We start from the raw sequence: 8,820 nt of genomic DNA, 5'->3' as shown, positions 1-8,820 counted from the left end.
AGAAAATTTTAGCATGATGTTTTTAAAAAAATTTGAATAACTGCAAAAGTAATTTTATAAATGATAATGCTGACATTAAAACTGCCTATGTGTTATTCTCATGAATATCAGATAAATTACAAGAAACAGTATACCTGTCCCTAACACATCAAGAAACAGTATACCTGTAACCCTAACATAATTATAAACAGCAGTCTTATTACACTGTTCATTTAAGCTGTGATGGGTTTCGGGTCATTTAATGTCTCCACTTATCTATACCCAAAGTGGAACTGCAGTGTTGCTTGTTGAATAGGAGCTTGAGATCTTCCTGAGATTACAGAAGGTACATTTTTATAAGAAAGTGTGCTGGGCTTGCCAGTTTATTGCAATCAAAGTGGTCAAGCTTTGCAGATAGGTCTGGTGGTCACAAGTAGTCCTAGCCCTGAGATTATGGACATGATATGTTTCCATGCAGGGTTGGTGTACCTAATGACATCATTGTTTGAGGGAGTTTCAGTTCATTATCTAGACTGGTTTTAATTGTTCTTCGGGAACTGCAAATAATGATAGGATCTTCTTCTGTTTTTGGAATATTACCCTTGATTCTTCTCTTTCAGCCTTTTCATGTTCCAAAAAGGCTTTAGACCTATCATTTGTAGTGAATAACTGTAACCTGACTGAGAAGATAGATTGCCTTTAGGGGACTTATTTCTGAATAAGCAAGCCCCCTATTCCAGACTGCAGCATGGGCACATAGCACCAGAAAGGGACATTTGAAATACTTTACCTAAGATTGAACATGTGAGCAGTTATAAAGAAGCTTCATCTTGGGGTCCCCTGTTTTGTAGTCATGCTTTAGATCTACAGGAGGATTTTCAAGAGAAATGATTTTAAATGGAGCAAATTTATTTTCCCTTGACATCCAGGGCGACCTATGCATTTTCATGGGAGATGAAGATGTCCATGGAGAGGAACATTGCAGATTTCCCTGAGCCTTCTGTGCTCTTCTCAGAGTGGGAGGTAAGGGACTTTGCAGGCCTACACCTTGCTTTGAGTGGGCAAATTCCATCCCAAATGCCAAGAGTGAGACACATAGGCCACCTAACCAAAGAAGAGGGCCTAGGAGGTGGCTTTGTAAGGTAAAGTGATGACTATCTAGTTTTCTTCTGTTTAAAGGAGACTTTGATTGGACCTTTTTTTTCTCCACAACTATAATTTTGTTCTGTCCTTTTTTCTCTGCCCTTCTACAGTTATCTCAATGGAGGTTCTGATTGTTGAACACAGCAAAGGCCACATCCAGCACAGGGGTGTGGTGGCCTATCTGCTAGTCTATCTGTGTATTTTTAAAATCATGGTTCTCTTGGGGGATTGGGTTCTGCTGGAAGGAGAGGGACAGTTTTATATCCATTGAGAGATAGGCGGGGCTGTGAGAACAGGATTATTAAAGAGAGCATTCTTCACTTTCGCAGAGTCCTCTGAGTGCCATACTTTGGAGGTCTTTCCAGAGATAAAGAGGTCAAAAGCCTAAGCATAAAGGATTTACACAATTTTTCTTGCCTTTTAAATAAAAATCTGAGGAACATTGTTATAACACAAGCTGAAATTATGTGCCCATCATCATTTCCAGGTTTCTTCTAGACCCACAAATAGAAGTACAGGTAGAGCCCCTATGAGTGGAAACTCCATGGTACTCTACAAACAGTGAGGACACAGGGTCCAAATCCTTCAAGGGGTGCCGCCTGCAGGAAGACACCTGTGCATTTCCAGGTGTCCCTTGAGAAACTCACGTCCTACTAACCATATCATGCCAGGCCAAGCAGCATAGGTGATTTTCATTAGACCTCTCCATAGCCTCCAGTCCAGCATGTCTAGTGCAGGGTCAAATTCTCTGTTTTTTCGGGTTCAGGCTAAGGCTGAGGAGCCTGGGATCTACATGGCCTTGCATATGGCAAGCTGAGGGAAATATGGAGAGGGAAGCTCAGGAATGCCATTCTTCAGAAGGCACCCCATGCTAAAGGAGGCAGGCTTATGAGTTCACAAAACATTATTCATGAGAGTCAGGCACCAGGAAGATGGCTTTGCCTGAATCAGCCCTGGTGCCTCATTTACTATTTTTCCTTAGAACTTTCTGGAAGGTGTCCCACTTTTCCTTAGAAATTTGGGTGCATGAGTGATTCCTTTGGCAACCTGAGATAAAGTATCCCTTACATTTGTTTTAATCATACTTTGGCAATTTGTTCCAGAAAGTAGGAGTTGATAGACTTTTTTTTTTTTTTTTTGGTACCAGGGTTCGAACTGAGGTCCTGGCACATGAAAGGCAGACGCCAGAACCACTGAGCTAAATCCCAGGTCATTTTTTTTAATCTTGCAAGAATAAAGAAAAAATAATCCTTTAAAATTTCTATATACAGGATAGACTATATTATTGATTAACATTACACTCACAGCAGCTTGAGTTGATCTTTACTGGCTGTACAGAACTGGGCCCAGTGCGCCCAACATTTTCCTCCTCTGGGCTTGGCCATGTGTGCAGGTGGCTCAGTGCAGGCTGCCTGTGTGCATAAGTCTGTCCACTCCTAGGGACAGCAGCAATAGGAAGGAATGTTTAGGGGCCATGATCATCCCTGTGAGGCAGTTACACAGGCTGTCAAACAGACCAGTCTCAGGATGGCTGTGGTTGTCCTGACCCATGGCCTGAACACTGGGTCTGGAAACTGGCCCTGTACTCAGCTGGGATCCACCACCCTCCGCTGTTCAGAGATTCTGGGTCCCCTCCCATCTGGTGAGGTGCCAGGTACTCTCACCTACTGCTTGCCCCTTTCTGCAGCTGGGGCTCATGCTCAAAGCAGAGCTTCTAGCCAGGACAGGCTGTGAACACTGGCTTCCCTTCCCAGCACAAGGCAGCCAGAGGCATGGCCTCAGCTTAGCTGCATAGGGTACGCTGGGGCATCAGCCATGTGTGGTGCACTGCTGGGTGCTACTCTCTTCTGTAGGGTTCCCTGTTCATTACTGGAAAGATCTACACTGCACCAGGTACTGAGCTACTGTGTGCTTCCTAGGGGTCAGTTAGTCTTTTTGTGCTGAACAGTGAATTGGACAGGAAACCTGATAGCAACATGTGTTAAATTTATCAAAGCTTTCAAAGCATGTTTATGGGGAGAAAAACATGGTAAAGGAAGTCAAAGTAGAAAAGAAGTGTGCCCCACAGAGTGCAGGACTGGCTTGGCATCATAATGACCTTAGATTCTCTTGTGTACAGTATCATATTCTGCTATTCTCAACAATATAGAAACTCAACTTTTAAGGTCAAAGAATATTCCTAATATGTAGAGAACCCCAGGAAGGAAAGAAAAATAAAGATGCAAAAGAACAAAGTGGAGCTATATATGCCTAACTGCCATTCATTTGATTTGTCTGTACTTTATTATTCAATTCTATTTTTTATTGCTCTCTGCCAATAATTCCAGCCCTTCAGTTTCTAGTGTGTATTAAGATGTTGAATATCCACTGTGTACATTTCCTGAGAAACACTCAGGCTGATGAAAACCTCTAAGACAAGTACTTTTCTTCAGAGAAGAGTTGGCCCTGGGTGAGCTGTTGTATTAGGATCCACAGAGCCAAGCTGAGAGAACCTCATCCTGTCTCCTTTCTCCAAGCTCAGTGAGTAAAACACTAAGATTGCTTGGGGAGGTGTTGGTGTTAACTTAACTGTTGGAAAATGTGTAAGACTTAAGCTGTAAGTTGTTCTTTCCAGAAATTCTGACACATTGTCTTAGAAAAGAGAAGAGTGGCACCTCATTGCTCAGGTGGATGTCTGCCAATGGATTCAACTTTCTGATTTATGATGTGAGTAAAAAGAAGGAGGAAAGGAAGCACATGTAAGGGGACAGTAGTATGCAGGAGTGGTGTCTCTCACTGCCTGCATGGGTCATGGAACATGAATTCCAGTATGGGGAACCAGCAGCAGAGGCTAGAGACAATGCTACTACAGGAGGCACAGTTGGGTGGAAGATGTGCAGGTCAAGCTGGAGCTTTATCCCCACTGGTGAGTGAGTTGGAGTATCACAGGACTACACCATACATGCCACTGAGAGTGAGCTCAAGATGAGTCCTGTCAGCAATGGGATGTGCATGGCAGCAGCTCACAGTCAGTGACATTAGAATCTTTCCTCTCCTGTGCCCGTCAGTCCAGGTCCAGTGTAGTCAGAGAAAGGGAGACCATGAAAATGAGGAGAGGAGCCTTACAGGAACTGACCTCATCTGCATTCCCTCCTGGGTTCCTTGATCCACCATAGAGGGAAGGAAAGGGAAGGGAAGTATTAAAGAATTTAACATGGGATGGATTTGAACCTCAACCAGACTGGATTTCTATACCCAGAGTGAACAGTGCAAATGGAGAGTTTCCAAGGTGATGCTAAGGAGATGTTTGTGGTTGTGATGAGGCTGGATATAGGATTAGAGGAGTCTAAAGCCAGTTAATGTTTGTGTACTAACAATGTTAAGATGGCTTGGTAAACGCATACTGTTTGGTTAGTGGTTGTTACAGAAGTTCTTGCATCATCTGTCAATATGTTGTCAAAGTGAGATAATAAAATGTGGCTGTCTTCTTAAAGAATTCTGAAAATACATTCTTTAGTGTATGAGCATACTGATAAGTCATAATCTACACTTTTATCCTTATGATAAATTTTTAGTTTTCTGTTAAATAAAAACAGACAGAACATGACAGAGGATTTGACAGTGTCAAAAAAAGTAAGTATTTATTTTTAAGAAAAGACATATAATCTTTACAGATAGGCATTCCTTAAGAAGTTATGCATCAACATAATCATTCCAAGGATGAATCATTAGAAAACATTTCAGTTAAAAAAAATGAATCATTGGATTAGCAGGGGTCTTCATTGTCAGCTAGGCACTTCAAGATGTAGACAAGAAACTCAATCTTCTCAGCATCAATGGCAAAGCATCGCAGTAAATTATAAACAGTAAACAAACGAGTTTGATCATCAGATGACTTCAGGGATTCCATATCTGACCATGAAGCAAAGTCTTGCACTGAGGTTTCAAGACCAAGCTAGACAGAAAAAAGACCATCACTTTTAATACTATTCTTCATATTTTAGTCTGTTTCTTAAAAAGTTAATTGGAAATCAGGGAAAAGAAAAAATATGAGAAAATGAAAAAATAGAAACAAATTTTTTATAAATAGGGAAGGGAGGAGGAGGTGAAAGGAGGGTAGAGATAAGGGGAAAAAATGAGAAGCAAGACCTGTCACATAAAGATACAAGATCCCAATAATGAATGTACCTGTACTGTATACCTAAAAAGTACCAATAAACTGAATGAGGAAAAAAAGTTAATTGGGATATGGAAAGCAGTGAAAACAAAAGTTTACCCAGAGCATAAATTTTCACATGTCTTATGCAGCATGTCATAAACTTATTGGTCATTTGAAAACTAGAACATTGGACCTGTTTTTCTTTTTCTTTATTTTTCTTTTTTATTTATTTATTTTTTTTTTGGTACCGGGGATTGAATTCTGTTCTTTGACCTTGCAAGGCAGGCCACCAAACCGCTGAGCTAAATCCCCAGCCCTGTTCCTGTTTTTCTGACATGCAAGTGATCTTTGGGGATTTATGTTCAATGAAATGTAGACGGGGGATGATCAGAAGTCAATTCTTGGGTATAGATATGGATTTTACAAAAAATAATCACACAAAAGCTCACTTCTACTGAGATGCTTAAAGGTCATTTACATTTTCTCAAACTTGTCCCTGATATTTCATTTGTATTTCATTTCTGTGGATAGTTTCTTATTGCTTTAAATGAATATAATCTGCATGCGATGTTAGTACTGTAATTCTAGCGATGCTGAATCTGCACTTAGGGCTTCTTTTCTTTTGTTTTTTGAGGCAGGGTCTCACTTTGTAGGTCAGTCTGGCCCTGAACTCCCTATGTGGCCCAGGTTAGGCTTCACCTTCCTGTCATCCCCGCGCTTTTGCTTCCCAAGTTCTGGGACTACAGGTGTGTCCACCACACTCTGCATTGCACTTAGTGCTTGAGGGGTGCTGACAATGGATTCGTGAGTGACAACATGTCAGGTGCATCCCTTCCTCCCGAAAAGTACCCTACATGAGGAGTAACTTATTTCTTTGAAGTTGCATGGAGTAGGAGTGGTTTGCAGAATCTTGTCTAGGAAGAACGATGCTAGCAGCAACCCCACAGTGAGGACTGTGCTGTGGGTGGGGTACTGTGTTTCAGGAAAGTGCTGCACAGAGCAGGAGAGAGAACAGTGAGCCTCTGCAAGCCGGCGGACCCTCAGATCCCAGAGGCTCAGTGTCACTGCGCTGCCTCTGAAGGCGTCAGCTCATTTCCACAGCGATGAGGCACAAGTCTGGAGTAATTGTACACCCTGATCTGCTGAGATTTTTCCACAGGGTAATTATGTGTTGCACAAAAACTGGAAGCATGTAATTTTATACTTTATCTAGATTTGCTCTCCTTTTGTTCTTTTGAGTCTTGCCCCCTAAGACAACGTATCCTTTGTACCTACTATTATATGCACCGTAATATATTAGTTATTGAAAAAGAGACATAAAACAGTGAATTCTACAATGAATTTGTGTCCTCAGGAAGTATGCTCACATTAATTAAAAAAACTACTTAAAATTAAGGTATTTCTTGCCTATGTTGCCTACTTAACATTCACTTTTTCTCTTGTGTCATATAGGATTTTTTCATGAAAACAACACAAGGTAACAAGTATTTTAAAAAACATAAACATATAAAACTTCTCCTGTATTGCTTCAAAAAATCATTTATCCACATATAGTACATTTTTTTCTGAGAATATTAGAAAGATGCTAATGTGCTGTCTCACTAAAATCAGAATTTTCTTAAATGAGTGAAGATACATATTGAAAATATCATTTCCTTCTTGATGTGACAAATGATTTCTGAAGTTTCAATGTTATGGCAAGCATATTCATTTAGAAACAGCAAGGATACTGAAACTTAGGATGAATTTCTACAGACTGCAAAATAAGGAACATTCCAGAATAGAAACAGCTCTTCGGCAAAACTTCAACCTCTAGGGCTTGAGGGATAGCTCTGGTGATCCGGCTTTCTCAGCCTATTCTGGCTAGGGTGTGGGGCAGACCTTCCTATATGATTGGGAATTTTTCCTTTTTCCCTTCCTCCTCTCATTTTCTGCTGTGAGGAGAATGGAGAAACTAAGACCAAACTCCCTGTGTGGCTATCCTGAGAAACATTGAAGAAAACATTTCCTTTGCAGATGCTTTGCTCTAAATTTCTTTCCTGAAAAACATTTAGCCACCAACCTGATAAAGGGACAAGTCCTTGAGGACACTGAAGACACTGCAGGGAAGGCGGCCCCGTCAGGACAGTCAGCCCTAAAGCTCATTCACTTTAGAATCTGCACTCTTTGGCTAAGACCATTATACTTTTTAATAGGAGCATAGATGGAATATTTGGCCTCCATATTACACATGTAGTGTGAGGCATTTCAAAATACTCTCACCATAGGTGGAACTGGTTATTAGAAATAGAAGGAAATATCAGAAGGCTGCTTACCTTGCTGGCTATTTCAATGATGACACTTTTAAATCGTTGGTATCTTAAATAAATACTTTCATCTTTCTTTTTGATAGGGCTGTAGAATTTCATGAGTTTATGTGTTTCTTCAGCCACATGTGGCAGAGGCTCCTTCCAAGAATCCAGCAAAAGCATCACCACATGAAGAAGGTCTTTTTCCTATGCACCCAGTTTGGGGAATTCACAGTAAAATAAGTGAGACTCAGCTGGGGAGATTACATGAGTCTTTTGTTCAAAGAGACAGAAGTAATATATAACTTTGCTGATTTGTATATATGTAAATATTTTATGTAGATGATAGAAATTTTAAGGAAAATACACTTTCAGCATTTGGTCTACCCTGTGCTGCAGTAAAACAAACAAATGAAAATGGCTATGGAAATAATTACTTTTTAATGAGAGTTCAAATGGATACAATTCAGTGCTGTTTTTACTCTGAAAATTTCCCCACTTTTTAAAAATATGAGGGATTCAGTAAGACAGGCATGAACCATAAAACATTAGAGTTTTGATAAATGATTGGGGCTGAATGTGGAGAGATTGTTTTTATCAAGTCAGAGACCAGAGTGGCATCTCTGAGAAAGGAGACACAGCAGAGAACAGGACAGGAACAGCTAGTTACTTTCAGGTGAGACGCAGGAGGAGGGATGGCAATACCCAAGGAGGAATAGGCAACACAGAAGCAGAAGCAGGAGAAGGCTGAGGAGGGTGCTGCAGTCCAGGAGAGAAGGTGTAGATCTGACAGTAATCACCAAGGTACATGCCACAAATGCAGCAGTCACAGTTACCTGTGATCAATAAGGACTAATCTGCACATCTCACATGTGTGCCTGAAAATCCAGTTCAGCTCAGAAACAAGGAGCACGGTACACTCAATGATGGGTACACAGCATTGGTGAAAATAGTATGATCTGCATTGTCAATTTCTGTTTCCAGTACAATTTTCATTTAAACTCAGATTTTGTACATAATTCGACAACTACTCTAAGAGCACCTTTTCACTGACTGCCTACTCTTCGCTCCTTTTCCCTGCATGTGTGACTCCTGCTCCTCAGAGCCACGGAGAGCCTGGGGCAGGTAGAGCCAGTCACTGCCTCAGCTGTTCTGATGGAGACGGCCAGGGACTCACCTGCATCCGCCTGGCCCTTCGATGTTCATGTCGTGGAAGGATATCAGCCGTGTGGCACCTTTTTCTGCCTGGCAAGAAGTAGGTTGAGCGCCAGT

General features: G+C 41.2%; 1 long non-coding RNA gene across 1 annotated transcript in view; it reads right to left on the bottom strand.

Moving 5' to 3' along the window:
• LOC104870620 overlaps positions 1-7,605 on the bottom strand; it is a 56,904-nt gene extending 49,299 nt beyond the window's left edge. Inside the window, exon 1 of the long non-coding RNA XR_004516477.1 lies at positions 7,576-7,605. This is a non-coding gene — a long non-coding RNA (uncharacterized LOC104870620). The remainder of the gene's footprint in view (positions 1-7,575) is intronic.
• Between the last annotated feature and the right edge of the window lie 1,215 nt (positions 7,606-8,820).

This window comes from Fukomys damarensis, unplaced genomic scaffold, assembly GCF_012274545.1.
Source record: "Fukomys damarensis isolate Sample0158 unplaced genomic scaffold, DMR_v1.0_HiC HiC_scaffold_10, whole genome shotgun sequence".
NCBI classification, from domain to species: Eukaryota; Metazoa; Chordata; class Mammalia; order Rodentia; family Bathyergidae; genus Fukomys; species Fukomys damarensis.
This window is presented reverse-complemented; position numbering and strand designations above follow the sequence as displayed.